This window comes from Cavia porcellus, unplaced genomic scaffold, assembly GCF_034190915.1.
Source record: "Cavia porcellus strain 051 isolate PalLab524CR breed Dunkin Hartley unplaced genomic scaffold, mCavPor4.1 scaffold_9, whole genome shotgun sequence".
Lineage (NCBI taxonomy): Eukaryota > Metazoa > Chordata > Mammalia > Rodentia > Caviidae > Cavia > Cavia porcellus.
In genome coordinates, this window is record NW_026947492.1 from 34,421,721 (window position 1) to 34,441,142 (window position 19,422).

The window sequence follows — 19,422 nt, forward strand, 5'->3', positions numbered from 1 at the left end:
TCTGTGTACTCATACTAGATTTGAGGGCACAGACAGCTGTCCCCAAAATAGCAGGCTACACCATGGTAACTATCCTTAATTTCCTATTAACTTAAACTGAAGCCTTGTATTACTAACATTGTCTTACTCTGACTGATCTTATTTGAAGCTGGTTTGTTAAAATGCTGTTTTACCTTGACTGATTTTATTCGAATTTGGTATGCTTGATAGTATCAAGTCTAAGAGTAGAGGCAACTACTTTGAAGATGACAAGATGTAATAAGATATCCATTCTGGATTGATTATTAACTCTTTTGAAGTCCTACAATGTCTCCAAAGTTGTGTTTTTATTAAAATAGCTATGTAATGCTATGTTCAATTATAGTATGTCTGATGATGTGGACAACTCTATTGAAAATAACAAGAATAAGCATAGTAACTACTGTAGATCACCTAATATTATGGTTTTATATGTCTTTTTCATTTCATGTTTTTCTAGGAATTTGTTTTGTTGTCTTGTTATGATCTGTTTTTCCCTATAATACAGAAAGGATAGATATACATGTGGAGATTCACACATGGGGGGAATTTCTAAACAGTTTACGGGAACAGATTATATAATGTACTATATAATGAACATATACTCTGAAGAAGAAGAGACACTAAGAAACTCAGTGCTAATTCTGTAGCATTGTGACATAAAATCTAGCAATACTATTATTCACTGTTCAGAGTGATATTAGTCTAGTCTCTTACGTTCAGTTTCAGCATACGTTAAGATAAGGATAGCTACTATGAAGAGAATGAGAGACATTATGACAGTCATTATTGACTTCCCCAATGTCAGGTCTTGAAGACCTAAAAAGCTTTCATCATCCTGTTATGATTCGATTAGTCCTATAATGTTCAGTGTATACACAATATTCAATGTGTGTGAAGATGGGGACAACTATTTGGAAGAAAACTAGAGACAATAAGATAGACAGTGAAGATCTCCATTGGACTTGCTTTGAAATCCATGTTTCTTAAAATTGTTTCCTTATGATCTATTTTGTTCTGTTTTGGTATGTTTAATGTTACCCTCTTTATAATAATAATAATAATAAAGTATATTATAATAAAAGTTTGAGCTTTAGAGCCATTATTAAGTAATCAAACTTAAAGAAAATGCTGCAATACCATGACAGTTGATTTGATAACCAAGACAGCTGCTGTGTAACTAAGAGGCATGTAGTATACACAGCAAAGATGTGCAGGACATAGGAATGATTTAATCCTAGGCGGGATATAGTGGGATAGAGTGAGATTTCATCACACTTCTTAAAAATGGGCACAATTTAAAAATCATGAGATGTTTATTTCTGGAATTTTCCATTTAATTTTTTTAGATACAGTTGACAGGAAACAAAACCACAGATAAGGGGAGCTAATATGTTCAGCCCAAAAAGGAGAGCAATATGGCTATTGAAAAGTGCTGTCATCCTCTGACACTTTCAGCATGGATTATTCGTTTATGCAATTAGTGCTAGTTTTCCCCATTAGAAAGAAAATTCCTGAAGTTGGAGATTGTTGTTCATTTATTACTGCATCTTCAGTGTTTAAAATCATGATTAGGGGCATAGTAAGAGCTAAAAAATATTTCCTAAATGAGTGCTTCAGTAAGGGAATAAGTAACGGATAGATAGATGAGTATGTGAGTAAATAATCCCTGTTATTCAGTGGGAAAGATCATCTTCAAGTCGGCAGTAACAAGCACTTAAATTCATGGGAAAATGTAATGTCAGTGCTGATGAGTTTAACTAGAGATGAGGCATAAGTCCAAAGCTGGTCATTCTTCCGTCAGATGAGGAGGAAGAGAGATTTTGAGGACACGCTCAACTAAATACATTTTATGAGGGCAAATTTGGAAAACATAGTGAGGTAATGTGTTCAACATTACAGAGTACAATGTTATTTAAAACTGTCTGTTTATTGGATGGATATGTAGAAAGTTTTCAGCCTTAAAGGTCACTATTTTGTATGTATTACTTAGGAGGTTTTGACTTTAAAAACTTGAAAGTAATTATATTGTTCATAAGATTATGTCTGGTAAAATTTGAAAATTTAAAATATAGATGTTTTGAAGTTATGTGCTACTCAAAAATATTTCTTCGCATGGATTATAAACACTTTATTACCTTTTCATGAACTAACGGAATTAATCAAAAATTTTCCACACCACACAGCATGGTTGAGTTTGAGAGAAATCCAATAGCTTTGAACTGGCATTTTTGAACACTAACTAGTATTTTATTATACAGAGGTGGTAGAGAAGACTGAGCCAGCCTCTGGGTCAGGGAATCATCGGCTGAAATCCTGTTTCTATCACTTTTCAGCTAGGAGTCCATGACTATGTTACATAGGAGTTTGATGGCTATTACTTGTTATCAATTTTTAAAAAAATCACTAGAAAAATGAGAATATTAAACCTATAAATCTAATAGTTTCTGAGGCTTTTCTGGTTCTCAAGATAGGAAGGAAACCACACAGACAGACAGACAGACAGACAGACAGACACACACACACACACACACACACACACTCACTCAACCATCCGTTTTGGCTTCTTATTTATTGCCTTTTCCTCCTGCTACATGACAATGTTCCTCAAACAGAAAAGTATCTAGGGACTGCCTAAGATTGCCCTATACTAGATAATATAATCTCATGGTAGCAAATTTCCATTTATGCATGCAGTTGGGGGCATAGTGAAAAGGTTGCCCACTTCTTGTAGGTCTCTGTGCTTTGGCTGAGGAGGGGTTTGCTCTTCTGGCTCTTCCATCTCTTCCATGGCTCTTACCCCAATTTGCCATCTCCTGTTTCTTCTTTCTTACAAGAAATGTGAGAATTCAAGTACTCTGCAATATATTTTGAAAATAAATAAAAAATTTTCTTAGATTTCATGTTTTTCCAAGTTGTCTTTCCCATGACCAATTCAGCAATGTTACACTCAAATTTATCAATTTTTTCCATATTAGTTAATGATTGCTTAGGAAGACTTTTCTTTCCACACTTGTATTTCTTCAGTGTACATCATTTTAAATCAGATTACATGCTGATTATACAATATGTACAACTGACATAAGAAGTTGTGGGAAGATGTGGACCTTATTTTTGTTTGGTGTCCAAGGCTGAGAGTGGGGCAGCCATATGTCTAGGATGGCAGACTCACACAGCTGGTGTCAATGCATTTGAAAGCAAGAAAGCAAACTTTTAATTACCCTACTGAGTCAGTTAAGCAGAAGTTGATTAAGGGAAGTTATATAAACTGAATTACAGACTGCTACATGGCTTTCTCCGCAGAAAATATAAAGAGAATATAAATATGAAATGTGGCTACTTTTATGCAATACTAAACATTCAGAATAAAATTGTAAATCAACATCAGTCTTCCAGATGTTTTAGTTTGTAAAGATATAATTCTAATGACAGCATATTTCAGTTTTTCATGTGGATCTTCTTATTTATCAAAAAAGTTCTTACATTTTAAGAACTCAATAAATACTTGTTCATTTTTAAAGTTTTTGTCCTTAAAATAACTAGTTTACATGATAAGTAAAAATATTCCATTCATGACCTCCCACATGTAGATAAGGCAAGATTCTTAGATACCATATGTTTAATAGTATACAGCTTAAGTGAACAAACAAATCTGATTTTAAAAAAGGGAAAAATGTCTAAGGTGCTCAACCACACACAAGATAGCTAAGATAATTATACTACTAATTTCTATTAATTCATTGAAAAGGACAGTTTCTGCTTATATTGTTTGGTCAACTTTGCATGCCTATATATTGTAATCTGAACACCTACTTTGAAGATAATAATACACAATATATTAACCTTTGTTAATTTCCTATTATCTTATTTTGTATCTCTGTATCATTGTTTTTACTATTTTTTTCCTCTGTTGAAAAAGACTGAAGTTTTTCAGTGAAAGAAGTTTAAGAGACTTCAGTGGCGATTTTATCTCATCCCAGAAAGAATGGCTATCATCAAAAATCATCCAATAACCAACGCTGGCAGTGCTGTGAGGAAAATGGAATCCTTTTCCACTGTTGGTGGATGTGCAGGCTGGTGCAACCATAGTGGAAATCAGTGTGGAGATTCTTCAAAAAACTATGATTAGATGTCCTATTCAACTCAGCTATTCCCCTTCTGGGTATCTTCCTAGAAGAATTGAAAACATCATATCACAGTGACATATGTGCACCATGTTTATAGTAGCACAATTTTTAATATGTAAATTTTTTTTTTTTTGGTACCAAGGATCAAATTCACAACTTCATGCTTGCCAGGCAGGCACTTACATAGCTGAGCTAAAATTCGACCTTTGTATGTATATATATATATATATATATATATCTATATATCTATATATCTTGAAAACAAACCAAATACCCATGGAATGGATAAAAGGAATGGATAAAAAAGGAATGGATAAAAAAGATGTATTTTTATGCAATGGAGTGTTACTCAGCTATAAAGAAAGATGAGCTCAATGCTAAATGTTTGCAACTTGAGATCCTACTCATAAGTGAAGTAAATCAGACTTGTATGTGTAAACATTGTATTGCCTCCCTAGTGTAAGAAATTGAAATAAGATCCAAATAAGATCCAAATAAGATCCAAAAGGCACAATAGATATTGCGAAAAGAGAAAGAAACTGTTCAAAAGCAAAGAACAACTGGGATGGTGGAAAGGAGAAAAAAATATACACAAGATTGCTAAAATAATTGTATTACAGCTAGTGCTTACATTTGATCAGTTTTGCATGCCTTGTCCAATAATCTGATCAACTATTTTGAAGACAATATGAAATATAGTAACCATTATTAATCTATCATCCTGTTTTCAAATTCTGTATTGTTTTTTAAAAATTCTCTTTAAAAAATTAAAAAGAGAGAGACTTCTGTGATATAAATTAGGCAAAAAGAACTTCAAATGTATTTTTTAAAAATTTTATTTAAAGGAAAAAAGCAAAACAGAAAAAGGGTAGCAATGATACAGAATTTAAAAAAACCACTAAGAAATCATCTAATGTATTTTGAGGATAAATTTAAATGACATAAAAATAGTCTTTCTGTATCAGCCTGAATAAAAACCAATCAACCAACTAACAAACTAACAATGCTAACACCTTCCAAAAACAAACAAACAAACAAACAAACAAACCCCAAGCAAACAAAGCTGAAGCCTAAGCCTGAGGCAGTCGAGGCAGTAAACCGGTAGGCAAATTATTCGCTTTGGCCGCCAGTCAGGGGTTACCAGTGACCTGGCATCAGTTTCCTTCCTGAAGGCTCCTGGTGATATTTGAGAGCCTCAGGTTTAAAGAGTTGTGATTTCAGTCCGCAAAGCCTACTTCTAACATTACTTTCCCAGGCAAATAAAAATTTGACCATGTTTTAGCAGGTTTCATATCACTGTTTTTCCTGTGTCTTTTTTTCCCTTCCCCTTAGAGAGTCCATTTAGTTTCTTAAAGTCTCAACAATCCATCCAGAAACATGTTTGTTGTAATTTATTGAGAAGAAAAACTTGCAGGGCTGGGCAGTAGAAAAATTCATTTGAATATCTTGTCCATGCTATTGAAGGAAGCTGGCTAGATAATTTCTCAGGAACATAAAAAATGAGAATGGAACAGATGTCTAATTAGAATACATCCATAGATCTTGGCTTCCATTAAATGGAAATAATGGTTTCTGCATTTTACTTCAGGCTTTTTCTTCAAATGTTGTCTAGTATGTTTCTCCCTGTAGGCATATTAATATACTGCATTTTCTTATTGGCTTCCTGTTTGACATCGTCAATATCCAGGCATGATCAGACAACAAAATATTTTTTCCTAAAAATATTCTTAATTTAATCTCATTGGTATTTTTTTTTCTTACAAAATGGGTATTGCAGTTGATTGGGTCAAAATATATTGCATTCAAAGCTTCTAAATTTGAAATAATGAAAAATTTCAAAAGCTTGCAGATAGCCTTAATGTGTTTTCTCAGATAGAATATGAGTCTTCTCTTTTTATTTTAAAAAGAGAAAAGTCAGAAAAGAAAAACAAAAAGCAAAAGACATAAACAACAGCAAACTCAAAACAATAACAATGTAAGTTTTAAAAATAGAATGAAAGAAATTAACAATGGTTGTTATATTGCATATTCTCTTTTTTATCAAAGAAAGAAAAGAAAATTAAAGAAAATAGAAGAGCAGAAAAGAAAGATGGAACAATACTGAATTCGAAAAAATTAACATCATAGAATTGCTAGTTGATACATTACTCATTGTTGTCTTAAAAAATAGTTGTCAAAGTCACAAAATCAAAACATAAATAGTGGTTAGACACTCAAGCATTGTTAGTACAAATCCTTCTGTTCAGTGTTCCAACAGAAATTCAGTAATATGGTCATCTATCTTACACACTATACATACCGTTATACTCTTTAGAGCACTTTCCTTCCCATTCACATTTATAATATCTATTACACTTTTTGGATCCCATTATTTTGTCAGTTTTTATTATTTTTTTTACACTAGAGAGACAGTATGATATTTACTAATGTGAGTCTTGTTTGTTTCACTAGTGAGGATATTTTCTTTATTTATTTTTATTTAAAAGAAGATTAAGATAAAAGAGGACATACCAAAACAGGTCGCAACAGAACAATTTTTTTTATCGGTACTGGGGGTCCAATTCATGACCATGTGCTTGCAAGGCAGGCGCTTATGCCGCTGAGCTAAATCCCCAAACCCAGAACATAACAATTTAAGCAACATAGTGTTTCACTACAAGACAACCTGACGTAACAGTACCTACCATAGTATCTCTTTCCTTGAAATATTTGAGTATACCTTCATACACTATAGTATCAAACATAACAAAACAGTATACAACCATTCAAGAGAATGAAAGTATTACAGGGTATTCAGAACCAACTAATGGAAAATGAACAATGGTTACTATATTATCTCTTTGTCCATAAAAATTTTTCTTTATACTATCACATATAATAAAACCCAATAAGATACAACATGATAAAACAAATGGAGATAGAAGAACAAAAGCTTGGTAGGACTTCCAAACAGGATGATATTAAATCAGCAATAGCTATTATAATGTCTTGTTTTCTTCAAAATAGCTGTTTATATCCTCTCAGACAATAAAATCAAACAACCTGTAATAAAACTATTCCAACTAATGAATGAAAACATTATCAAGCTTCAAAGCCATAAAAATGGGGAATCATGATTACCACATACAAGGATATTTTCAAGTTGCCTCCATTTACCTATAAAAGCCTCAAGATCATTATTTTTTATAGGTGAGTAGTATTTCATTGTATAAAAGTATCACATTTGTTTCATCCACTCTGCAGTTGATGGGCATTTTGGTTGTTTCCAAGATTTAGCTATCACAAATTGTGCTGCTATGAACATGGGTGCACATACATCTCTGTGACATGACCTTTTCAATTTTTCTGGAAATATACCCAGGAGGGGAATAGCTGGATTGAGGGGAACTTCCAATCCTAGTTTTCTGAGGGATCTCCATACTGATTTCCACAGTGGATGCACCAGTCTGTACTCCCACCAACAATGAAGAAGTGTTCCTTTTTCTCTGCAACCTCACCAACATTTGTTTATCTTGTTGGCAGCCATTCTTTCTGGAGTGAGATAAAATCTCAATGCTGTTTTAATTTGCATTTCTCGAATGACAAGTGATGGTGAACATTTCTTCCTGTATTTATTTGCCATTTATATATCTTCATCTGAGAACTATATGTTTATCTCTGATGCTCAATTTTGGAGAGGGTTTTTGAATTTGGGTGACTTGATGTTTTTCAGTTCTTTATGTGTTCTGGATATAAGTCCCTTGTCTGAGGGATTGTTGGCTAAAAATCTTTCTCATTCTGTGAGTTTTCTTTTCACTGTTTTGGTGATTTCTTTTGAAGTGCAAAAACTTTTTAATAATATGAGATCCCAGTTGTTGATTCTTTGAAGTACTTCCCATGTGGTTTGCATTTGATTCATGAATTCTCTCCCTACTCCTATGTCTCCAAGATTTTTTACCTACTTTGTCTTCCAGTAGATGTAGTGTTTCTGTTTTAATATTTAGATCCTTGATCCATTTTGACTTTGGTTTAGTGTATGTTGATATGCATGGGTCTATTTTCAGTCTTTGGCATGTGGAAAGCCAATTTTTTCAACACCATTTATTAAAGAGGCTATTTTTTCCCAGTGAACTTGTTTAGTCCTTTTGTCAAATATCAGGTGGTTTTCTCTATAGTAGTGTTTGCATCTTCTAATCTGTTCCATTGATCCTCAGGTCTATTTCTTTGCCAGTTCCATGCTGATTTTATCACTGTGGCTTTATAGTGTAGTTTCAAGTCAGGAATTGAGATGCTTTCTGACTTGCCTTTGTTTCCCAGAATCACCTTTACTATTCTAGGTTTCTTCTGTTTCCAGGTGAATTTTCATAATATATTTTCTAGATCTGCAAGGTATGTTGATGGTATTTTGACTGGGATTGCATTGAATCTGAATAACAGTTTTGGGAGTATGGCCATTTTCACAATATTGGTTCTTCCTAACCAAGAGCAAACAATATCCTTCCATTTCCTAATATCATCTTCAATCTCCTTTTTTAGAGCAGTGTAATTTTCAGCATATAGATCTTTTACATTCTTGGTTAGGTTGATTCCTAAGTATCTGAATTTTTTAGATGCTCTTGTGAAAGGTGATAAATCCATAATTTCTCTCTCAGTGAGTTTTTTATTTGTGTACAGGAATGCTATTGATTTTTGAGTGTTGACTTTGTATCCAACTACACTGCTGAATTTGTTTATTACCTTCAGTAGTCCTTTAATGGAGTTTTTGGGGTCTTCTATGTACAATATCATGTCATCTACAAATAATGATAATTTAAGTTCTTCTTTTGCTATTTTTATCCCTTTTATTTCTCCCTCTTGTCTGATTGCTCTGGCTAATATTTCTGGGACTATATTGAATATAAGTTCACTATCAACTATATTGATAGTGTTCCTGTTGTTGGTTTCCTGCTTTCCTCCCTCCTTTAATTTCTTGCCCAGTTTGGTAGTTACTTTCTGTTGTTGTTCTGGTGGTTGTGGTCATTTTTATCTCTTTCTAGTATGTCATTCAATACTCTTTCTAGGTTGTGTTTGGTCATGGAAGTATCTTGTTTCTCCATTAAATTTGAATGAATGTTTTTCTGGGTACATCAGTCTGGGTTGAAAGTTGTTTTCTTTTAGGGCTTGTAGTACTTCCAAACTTGTCTTAACCTGAAGGTTTGTGCTGAGAAGTCTGCCATGATTCTGATAGGCTTTCTTTGATAGGTGAATTGTGCCTGTTTTCTAATAGCTTTTAGTACTCTGTTTTTATGCTGTATGTCTGGGATCTTCATTATTATATTTCTGGGTGTAGATTTATGTTGGTTATGACTGTTTGGAATTTTATATGCCACACTTATTTGTATGTCAGATTTTTTCCCCATGTTTGGGAAATTTTCTGTTATTTCCCACGTTTGGGAAATTACTTCTGTCAACTGCTTAGTTATGTCCTTTACATTGTCTCCTGCATTCTCACTGACGCCTGTTAATATTACATTGTTTCTCTTGGTGTCATCTTGAAGTTGTTGGATTGTCATTTCATGCTGCTTTGTGGTTTTTATAAGTTCTATCTTTTCATGGTCACTATCTGTGATCCTGTCCTCAAGGTCTGAAATTCTATCCTCAGCTTCATTTAAATGGTTTTGCCAGCTATCAATAGATTTTTTGTTTCTTGGATATCTCTTTGAATTTGTTTCATGGGTTCTGCTTGTTTTCTGCACTGATTATTCAACATTTCAATCAATTTCCCATGCTGCTGTATTTTTTAAATCTATTTTTTTCCTAGCTATGTTGAGCAAATCCTTTACTAAGGTTGTTATTTATGTCTTTATGTAAGATATTACTTCTAATTTGATTTCCTCTATAGCTTCATGGATTTGTTTCTTTACTTCATTTGCTATCTTTTCAGAGATTTCTGGTGTATGACTTTTAAAGTCCTCTATTTCACTGTCACCTGTTCTTGCACCTGATGGACTATTATGTTTGAGATTGCATTTTGGTTTTTTGTTTTGTCATTTTCACCTTCTGGGCCAATATTTGATTATTTAATCCCAATCATCACAACTCTCAGCAGTGTATCTCCTAGGGTCCTACTGTGTGGTTGATATCCACACGATTGTTGGGTATATAGTGACTACAACCTGCCAGGGTCCTTTGTCTGGCAGAGGGGCACCAAGTCTCCTGTCAAACTAGCACTGCCAGTTCACTGCAGTTCAAGGTTCTGGGAGGGAGATTGGGAATCAAATGTTCACAGCAATGCTTGGTCTAAGAGATGAGGAGGGTAGCCGAGGGCAGTGGGTCGAGCCAGGGTGTGCAGCAGTCCTTTAGGTCAGCACATGAGAGGAGCATGCTGGGTTGTAGGCATGGCTCAGTGGCCTGAGCCAGGAAGGAGCATGACAGTCATCCTCTGTGTGGCAGCAGTGGAGGGCACTGATGCATGCAGGCCTGGCTCAACTGCCTGAGCTGGGGTGGGGCTCTGTGGTCTTCCACCACGTGGCAGTGGCAGGGAGGCACTGAGGTATGCAAGAATGCCCAGTGGCCTGAGCTGGGGCAGAGCTTGGCAGCTTCCTCTGCACAGTGTTGTGGGGGGGTGGTACCCAGGCTTGCAGGCACATACAGCAGCCTGAGCCAGGGCAGAGCTCAGTGTTGTTCCTCCACGAGGTGGCGGGGGAGTTGGATGGGGTGGTGGGGGCGTCACAGAGGTGCGCAGGCATGCCCAGCAGCTCAAGTGGGGCTGAGCTTGGTGTTCTTCCTCCACTGGGGGCGGCAGGGGTGTGTGGAGGCATGCAGGCGTGCAGAGCTTGGCGGCTTCCTCAGTGTGGTGGAGGTGTGGGTGACTGTGTCTTCTAAATGGTACTTTACAATACTTTTTTTTGACAAAATGTGATTTAAAATAACAGGACTTCTGTTTAAAAATAATGTAAAATAAAAATGTATTTAGAACATTGAGGCTTTTGGCAAAGTAATTCCTATTAGGCTATATTCTTTTAATCCTTATTCATATCAGAAGAATAAATTAAAAATTCATGTATGTCTATAATAGTTAAATAACATAGCAATATATGTTAACATGATATGGGCTGAGAAAGGATTTTTTGAGACAAAATTTAAAAAAGGATTGTATTGACTACATAAAATCAAGTATTTCTGTATTTAAGAAATGCACTATGTTCAGTCAATTTATGATCTAAAAATTAGGGTAAGGACAGATTATAACAAAAACTAAGTTAATAAATGAGGTATTCTTTTAGATAAAGAAAAAATCTAATATCTCACTACAAAAGTGTTCAAAAATATTACTTTAATATTGAAGTTCTATTGAAGCAATAGAACTGTAACATTACTATACTTTTTATCACTGAATTTACCTAAATTGAAAAGTGTTACAATGGTCAGTGCTTGAAACAAAAATAAGGTATGTAGTCTTCTGACCAGATTGAGGAAGTGAAAGTTTAATTTTAATTGAAGAATGAAGAAGAGAAAGGAGGTAAACTAAATGTAGAAGACAGAAAATATGAAACAGAGTTTTTCTTTCATAATTAAAAAAATGTCTTGCAACATGTTTCATTGGCAAGAATTATGGAGGAAGAAAGAATAGGAGAAAACTAGTTAAATATACTTGATAATCTTCTCAGGTATATTACTGAGACATGTGATGATACACCGCATTATCCATACGTGGGACAGAAGAGCATTTAATTTGTCATGTATATTTCTGCCAAAGTACCATGGAAACCAAATATAACTACTATTTTATAAAGAGATTTTATACTTTTTGTCCTTATGTATTTTTACATTTTTATATGTAAAGGATTCAGTTCTACAGATTGGTAAATTCATGGCATTGAAGAATTAGAATTAACAACTAACCCAGCTGTCTGAAGTTAATACAAGTCATCTTGTTTTATGTAACTAGAGAGAGAAGTCTTTTACAATCCACCTTTGGTATAGTTTTACTTATTTCTGTAGGAATGATCGTAGTTTTATTTATAGAATTTACCAGGCTCCAGAACCTACAGATAAACATGCAATCAGTTTAACCAGTATTATCTGTGTAGTGGACAGCTGTTTGCATATATCCTAGTATTTCTGAGAATACTGAAAACCTTGCCCACCTTGGGCATAAATGATTTTGGTGATAGAGTGGGAAATGAGACTATGGGATCATTTTCTTTTTATTGGGTTAAAATGAAGCAAAAAAATGGCAGAAGGAAGGGAGGCTTAAAGAAGGACTAATTCATGAATTTTTTTCAGGTTTTATTCTGAGGCCTTATAATTCTGTATTTGAATTCTATGAGAACATGATTTTATTAAGGATAGTTTCCTTTGATGCTTTAAGCTGGCTCAAGATGAGTTGCTATAACCTGCAACAAACAGCATCTAATAAATACAGAATTCTTGCCCAATTTTGAGATGTGCCATTTTATTTACTTCCAAAAAGGAGCAGAATTAACAGACCACTCAATAAGAAGCTGCGTGCAGACAAATTCATTAATGAGATGCCAATACTCCAGTTCTGCTTATCCCAAAATTTAATAAAGTTGGGTGATAATTAGAGGCTAGAATAAGAGGGAAAAAGAGAGGATAAAACTTGTGGAAGACTGCCAAAAGTACCAGATAAAATGTATGGCAGGATGTAAAGTTTTACTTTCTGTGTTTTTCTGTCCTAGGAGTGCTAGTTAACTCCTAAAAATTGGTAAGATTACTTATAGCTTCTATATCTTTTTAGATATGTTCAGGACTTTTAAAAAGACTCATTTAGATACTTAGCATATTTATTTAAAATGTATGATAAATTATAATATGGGATTCTGATATGTGAAGTCTTCATGAATCTTTATGACTCAGTCATCTGCTTCTCTTGCTTCAGGTTGCATAATGTCTGGCATATGTTGGCAATCTTGTATGTCTGGCTATCCAAATTCAAAGATTTCTTTCTTTGAGTACTTGGAGTACGAATCTGGACCAAATATTAGCTTACTTTTGTTTTACTGTTTTTTCTTCTGTGGTCCTTAATATAAGGAAGGGATGATGATGCTTTGTCAGCTTTCTTGCTTAGGCAGGCCCTGCCTTTTACTTTAGTTACTTTTATTCCAAGAAGCCACTAGAATTCCAGTTCTGTTTATCCTATATTTTCATATGGATAAACAACCTATAGATAAAACTGCTTGGCCTCCGGTTGACGATTATCTTCTTTTAAAGTCCTGTAATGTCTCCAATGTTTTGGTTTTATTGGTTTTGTTCTTTACTGTTTTGTTCAATTTTATTATAACTGACAATATAGGCATTTCTTTTTAAGATAGCAAGAGGCAGTATGGTAACCATTGTTGATCACTTAGTATTTTGTTTTTACATTATCTATTATGTCCATCCTTTTGATTTGACTGACTCTGTTCTGTTATGGCACATTTGGTTTTACTCTCTTCAAAGAAAAGTAATAACTGTGGGAGTAATTAAACCCAAAATGTGTAATTGTCACTGTACAAAAGAAAGGAAAAGAAAGTGCTCTAAAGGAAATAACTGCATATATATTTAAGTGTAGAAGATAGATAACCATATTACTGAATTTTGTTGGATCATTGAACAAAACTGTTTCCAGTCTCACTGTTTGAAAGTCCACTTTATATGCTTTAATTTTGTAACTTGAACAACTATTTCTATGATAACAATATGTAATCTATTAACTAGTGATTTCCTACTGTTAATGTTTTCTGAAATTCTATATAACTTGTACCCTTTTTCTATTTTTTTCTTTTTCTCCTTAAATAAAAACAAAACAAAACAAAACAACAAAAAAAACCCTGCTTGGCCAGCAGGCTTTATTTATTTTTTTGGGGTCCTGCCTTTTCATAGATTTTGGTCTGATAATTTTCATACTAATTTTTATTCACATACATGTAATTTCTATTTATATATGTATGTGAAAAAATATTATTCATATATATGATATAAATTTATACATATCCTCAGCAGGATTGGCCTTAATGACCAAGCTCAATATACTAGAGATCCTCCTCCCAGTGTGGAAAGCAGACTAAGATTGAGTAGAGCTTTGGGTGAAAATGAGTATTGACTGAAAATAACTATGAGGGTTTTTTAAGGTGATGCAAGTGCTCTAAAATTTCATGGTGGTCATAGTTGTACAGCTATATGAATTTACAAAAATACAAAAATACTGATTTTCATACTTAAAACAAGTACATTTCATGATACGTGAATTATACAGTACTAAGGCAATTTATAGAAGACACGCAGAGGGGGACAGTTGGAGATTGGAAGAAATATAAGGTAGTTTGAGAGGGAATGTGGAAATAGTTAACTTACACCCTCATTTCCTGTTTGATTCTCAAGGAGAACACTTCAAAGCAAACCTTCCCCATCCCAATGTAAAGCAAAATGAAGATCTGCATGTTTGAACAGAGAGAGCGCTGAACATTGCTTCTCTTTCTTAAATCTTGCTTTAGTTGAGCAATATGAAGATCTAGAACTTCATAGGTGCTTCTTGTGGAGATTCAGAAAGTAGCTTAGTAAGAGCCAGTGGTGTTGCTGTAGAGAGGATGATGTTGGCTCTACAGAGGAGGGTGACTGCGTGGCCAGCTAAAGTAGAAGCCAGGTGGAGAGAGCACAAGACAGCCAGAGGATGTGAAGGAGGACCTGCAGACCTGAGGTAGAGCCATCTAGGGGTGAAAGGCAACAATCAATTGCCAGATAAGATGAGAGAACAGACCATAAGCTACACAAACATTCTGGAAGCAGATGCAGTAAGGACAGAAGCTGACAGACCTGGCGAGATGAAGCTGCTGTGGTATGTCTCCTACACCTCCTCTCCATCTGGACCTCACCCACAGATGGACTGGAAACTCCAGCTCCCTGGGCATAGATAGGCTTTGACCTGTTCCCAGAAACTCTCTTACAGAAGTGGGAGACAGTCCTTTTGAGAGACAAATGACAGCCCTGAGTGTTTGAACTTTGAATTGCCTGAATATTTTCCTGAAATGGACTTTTAAATAACAACAAACCATTTTGGATCAGAAGAGCCTGATTCACCTCTTATTGGCATTTTCATGTTCTGCCCCCACCCCACCCCCTGCCATATGCCAGAATGAATGTTTGGCAGGAAGCTCGGTGATTTTGTAGAAAAATGAAGACTCTGCTTTTGAGCTTTTATACATTTGAGCTGTGGTGACACATCACACTCACCCTGTCATCTATGACCTGTTAACAAACAAAAGTCAAAATTTTTGTCTCTGTGTGTGAAATAATATGCATGTGAATATGAATAAATAAAAGGTGTTTTGTTTCTTTCAGATGTGAAAGTCTTATGGATCTTGTGTGAAAATTTGTAGCCAGTTTTTTTCTTCATTAATAGAGCACATTCCACGTCTACTTAAAAGAGGTGCTCGGACAGAACTGCTTCAGATGGTGTAGGTTTTTAGGAGTGTGGAGATAGTCAATATTTCCTCCAGTTGAAGCCACAGTAGCTGACTCCTGTCCTGAAGATCTCATGCTCAGTTTTAACACTCTAAGTCCTCTCGCTGTGATTGATACTGCTTTATATCATCCCTGCTCCTCTCCTAGTCCACACTGTCCTTTTTCTCCTGGGCCGGGTTTGTACTGGCTCCCTTGTGAGTCTTCATTCAGTTAGTTTAAAACCAGATTCCTTTCCTGTTCCTCTGGATTGTCAAAGCATTGAAATGCAGACCATTCATTTGCTCTCAGTCTTACAGGAAGCAGGCGGCCTAGCATGATAACCTAACTGTACTCCATTTGTTTGCCTAAAATCTCTCCTAAGCTCCATGAGATTGGAGCATACAGTTTATGTTTCATTACTCTCATAGTGTTTGGCCCATTGTTTGCTATCAGTCAAATTTGAGTTCCTCCGCTGCTTTGACTTACTCTCTATATGGCCTGGGGTAAATAATTTTAGCTATTCCTAGTCTCCATTTTCTCCTGGTGTTGTTGAGGAGACTGCAGTTGTTGAGGAGGCATGCTAAGAATTTGACTCCTGAATGTGTAATTTATGGCACACCAAAATATTCAATGAATGACGGGTATTAGTAGAGAAGGATTTTGAGGAGAGGGATTTTGTCTTTTTTCCACCTTTTACTGACTGTACATTCAGAACACATTCATGTCCAACTACTTCTCATGATTCTCACTGCCACCAGCCTCCTTCTGATACTGTCCTCTCCTTCCTAACAGCTGTCTTTCTCCTCTTGCGCGCTTTGGTCTACCTGCCTCTCTGAGCCCAGGAGGACTGTACTGAACTGAAAAGTGCTGGAATGTTGGGCAGAGTTAAAAACATTTCAGACCCCTTATTTCTCTATATGTAAAATCTCAAGTCACTTTAAGAACTGCTGCTAAGCTGAACTCCCTGATCTTGTCTCCTACTGTTTTGCCTTCAGTCAATCAACTCTGAATACACTGGTTTGTACTCTGTGGACTGCATCGGAAATCTATGAATCTTGTGACATTCACTCACTCCTTTTCACCTATATCACACGCTTTCTCATATTTTTAAGGTCTATGCTCAAATATCACCTTATTAGAAAGGTTTTTTCTCTCCACCTACTGTAAATTTACCTTATCTCCCAACACCTTCTGTCCCGATTCCTTGGCTTTGTCGTCTCTTATTTACCTGTGTATTATTACCTGATGCTTTATATTTCCATCTGTTAATTTGTTTTCTGTTTTTGTGATGGTTGATCTTGGTTGTAAACTTGATTAGATTGAGACACTTTGAAAATCGGTAACTCACACATTCGGATGTTGCTGAGATTGTTTACAGAGACGCCTGGTGTGCAGGTCAGGGAGCTGAGTTGGGAGGACCTGTCCTCAGTGTGAGGAGCGCCCCCTCACAGGTGGGGGTCTGGGTGGAATTAAAAAGCAGAAGAAAGGGGAAGCACAAGTAGACATGGTTGATCCTTCTTGAGTCTGTGTGTCTTTTGCTGATGCTCTCACGCACAGACATCACATGTTAGATAAATCTGCTTTTGGACCTGGACATGTACCAGCGAGCCTCCTGGGAGCCTCTGGTCATTCAGACATTAGTTCCTCTTGTTCTGAGGCTTCCAGCTTTTTGGGTCACTACTGGATTCTCTAGGCTTCCCATACATAGATGGCCATCATGGAACTAATCAATCTCTCTGTGAGGCAAGCTAATAAATACATTCCTGGTAATGGTGTATAGTCTACTGGTTCTGTAACTCTGGAGCACCCTGACTAATACAGCTTTCTTTCATTGGAGGATAAACTGCATGTAGATAGAGTCTTCTTCTGCTCACTTTTCAGTTTCCTATGCTTAAAAAAGTACTTATCATAGTGCATAAAAATGAACATATGAGTTAATAATTAATGGCTAGTACTATGAGTTAAATTAATAATTATTAAATAATGGCTATATGTTGAAAAGTCATCTGGTAATGATGGAAATGAGGAAGTATTTCAATGCATAAGCTTCCATCAGTTTTAATATATGTTCCAACTAAATAAATTCTGAGTCTTTGAATTTAGGCAATGTCAGGGTGTCTGTATTCATCGTATACTGTGTAATGTATTTTTTTTTGATGATTATGTTGGCATTGCCATTCACCATATGGTGATCATAATATTTCCACTTGAAGCACAGATACTGCTGCCACGATTATCAGAACCCATTACTTGTGGGTCACCATGTAAAGATAGCATGTCTCTGCCCTGCACAGCTTCAGAGGGTAGCTCTCAATATAACGAATACCTAGTGCTATGTTTTAATCTATTCAAAGCCAGCACTAAAACTCAGATGGGATTGATGGGGAACACCACCTTAACACCTGAACTAGTTTGGTAATCCATCCTTTTGGAAACTACTCAAGTTTTCAAAGCTAACTGTGCACTGGACAATGAGAAAAAAGTCATTGTTCATCTGAAATTCAAATTGAACTGGTCATTTCCATTTTGTCTGGCAAGGATAATTACTGGCATGCTTTCTTTTCTATTTATTTCATAGTTCTGAATGTTTTCTGTTTTCCAAATTCAAGTCAATGACTTTAGCCTGAACACCTTGAACTGTGCTCTGCTATTGATCCATTTTACCACTAGAGGGATTACTTCACTTTCAGCTTCGGCAATTTGAAGTAAGTAAAGTCTAGGGTAAGAATGATTCAGTAAAAAGTCTTTACTTTCCCCCTAACTCCGATAAAACAGAGACCAGAGCGCATAGAATTCTTTAGAACTTCACCTTGAGAGGGAGTTTTGAATAAAGAGCTGTTCTCCACAGGGAAATTTGTCACTTGTCTCAACCATCTATTACCATGCCACCATGCGGCAGCAGATGGCCTGGTGTGCAGTATGCCCACAGCGTTCTGTTTATGGGGGAAACCTACGCCAAGGGCTGCGTTTGTTTCTCTTTTCTAATTGCCCAAATGGTGGAGATATTTTTGGAATTTCCTGTGGTGAACATTACTAGGTTGAGGATTTAATTTGAAACCTCAGTGGCATGTGTGGGACATTTAGCATTTAAACTTTTAGTTTTACATGATTCTAGGCTTTGGGTATTGTTATACTAAGATCTGAATAAAATAAATTTAACCATGAATGAAGAGTCCAGAGGTTACTTTCAAGTTTGTAGAAAAATAGTGATTTTATTTTTCTGCTGAAGGATGTGCAAACCTGTAATTTTCTCTGATCAACTTCTTAGCTTCAACATTCCTTAGTTAATAGATCACATTTATGATTCTGATTTGAATCCTAGGCTGAACTACTGATGGATGTATGAGTTGTTTTATCTGACAAAGTATTGTATTTTATCTCAAATGTATAGTAAGTGGGCTACCAGATTTAAAGGCCATTTGACTCAGCAGAGTTGAAAGTCTCTTATGTGTTGCTTTTTAGTTCTTTTATTTGTCCTATTAACTATTCCTAGTTTTGCTTTGCTAAAGATAAGTTGAACTCTGTGAGGAAATTGCATTCTTAAGATTATTAGACTGAAGTGAAGGGCAAACATTTATAAAGAGAGTAAATATTAAAAGAACAGACAGTGTGGAGTAGAGCTTAGATTAAATAGTATTTGGTTTGCTTTGTTTTCTTACCTTTCAAGTTCTGCTTACCCAGAGGCGCCTTATGAAGCAGAAACATCCATTATTGTGTATACAATGGTTTAGTAAGAAAGCAAATGCATGTCTTGGTGAATATCAAGTGCTCGGTGTCTGTGTCCTCCAGGCTATTTTTTCCCAGTTCAAATAACAATAATACTAGTAAATGGTAAGAACTGTGATTTTTATGCACTTTTTATGTTCTAGGCATT